This window comes from Podarcis cretensis (genome assembly GCF_951804945.1).
Source record: "Podarcis cretensis genome assembly, chromosome: 9".
Taxonomy (NCBI): domain Eukaryota; kingdom Metazoa; phylum Chordata; class Lepidosauria; order Squamata; family Lacertidae; genus Podarcis; species Podarcis cretensis.
Window position 1 is genome coordinate 14,175,781 of NC_137178.1, and position 1,451 is coordinate 14,177,231.

A 1,451-nucleotide genomic window follows, 5' to 3' on the forward strand; every position below is an offset into this window, starting at 1 on the left:
TTCTACTACGGCCACTGCCTGCCTGCCTCTGGGAGGTGGAGGAGGAGGAGGAGGAGGGAGCGCGCATTTCTACGTCCCAAGCGCTGCCCTGCCTCCTGTTGCGGTGTTTTGGGAAAGGCAAGAACGATCCGCCCTCCGATTCAGTCACCCGACGCGCAAAGACGCGCAAAGACGCGCACAGGGGACGACCCAGATCAGGCGGCAGAGGCAGTCTTGGAGGTGGTTGGGGAAGAGTTCCCACGTTCAGGGGGATCTGGCATCAGTCCGTCCACACACACACACACACACACACACACACACACACACACACTCCAGCGAGGCCTTAAATGGCTCGCCACCCCAGGGGACTGAGCTTGAGGATATAGGTGCCATGGCCACCCAGAACAGAGTGCCTCTGGGCCTGTATAAAGTGCAGCCCTCGGTAGCAGACTGGCCGAGGTCTAGCTTCACGTGGTGGTGGTGGGCACCCACATACACCACCCCCCCACACCTACAGCACCTGCCCCATAGGAGCCAACTTCTGGGGGCCAAGGTCCCAGTGGCGTAGCGTGGGTTGTCAGCACCCGGGGCAAGGCAAGTAATTTGCACCCCCTAACCCGTGGATTTTAGCACTCGAGTCTCTTCCACTAGATTAGTGCGTGCCCCCCCCCCCGATCTTGCGCCCGGTGCGGCCGGCCCCCCCTGCACCCCCATGCTACGCCACTGCAAGGTCCCTTCAGTCTCCCCCATAAAATACTTGAGGGGAGCGTTTACCCCCCCCCAAGTTGTTGGGCATTGCATGTTTGATAAGGCATACTCTCAGGAAAACAGGTTTAGGATTGCTGCCTTTGGGAAAGTCAGATTTGGGGCCTGAGGGCAGCCTCAGGGTTGTGAGGATAAAAGAAGACCACCATGAATAATACCCTGAGCAATTTGGGAGGCAGGCGAAATTAGACACACACAGAGAGAGAGAGAGAGAGAGAGAGAGATTTGCTGCCTCTGCTCATGTTGCTTGCCAGTCCTGCCTATGTCCTCCATCAATGCCTCACCCCAAGATTGCGATGAGGCACCGCAAACCTTCAAATTATCTCGGAGATAGATAAAGATAAAAAGCCTTTGAAACAATCCTATTTATGTTTGCAATTGACTTTTCCCCATGTCTGTTCTCTTCCACGTTTGTCATTTGCTGTTTCCCACAAGCCACCTAGTTATTAGCAGAGCGAGCGTCAGATCTGAATGATAAGACTACAGAGAAAAAGCCTGGGAGAGTGACAACCACAAAGTATGTGTGCATCATATTTCCCCTACACACTTCCTCCAAGGAGATGGTATATATACTGTACATGGCTTTTCCTCCTTCCCACTTCATCATCACAACAACCCTGGAAGGTAGGTCTGGTGCTGAAAGAGTCACTTGCCCATGGACACTGTCTGAACTCTCTGGCTGAAGAGGGACTGGGGCCACCCCATCC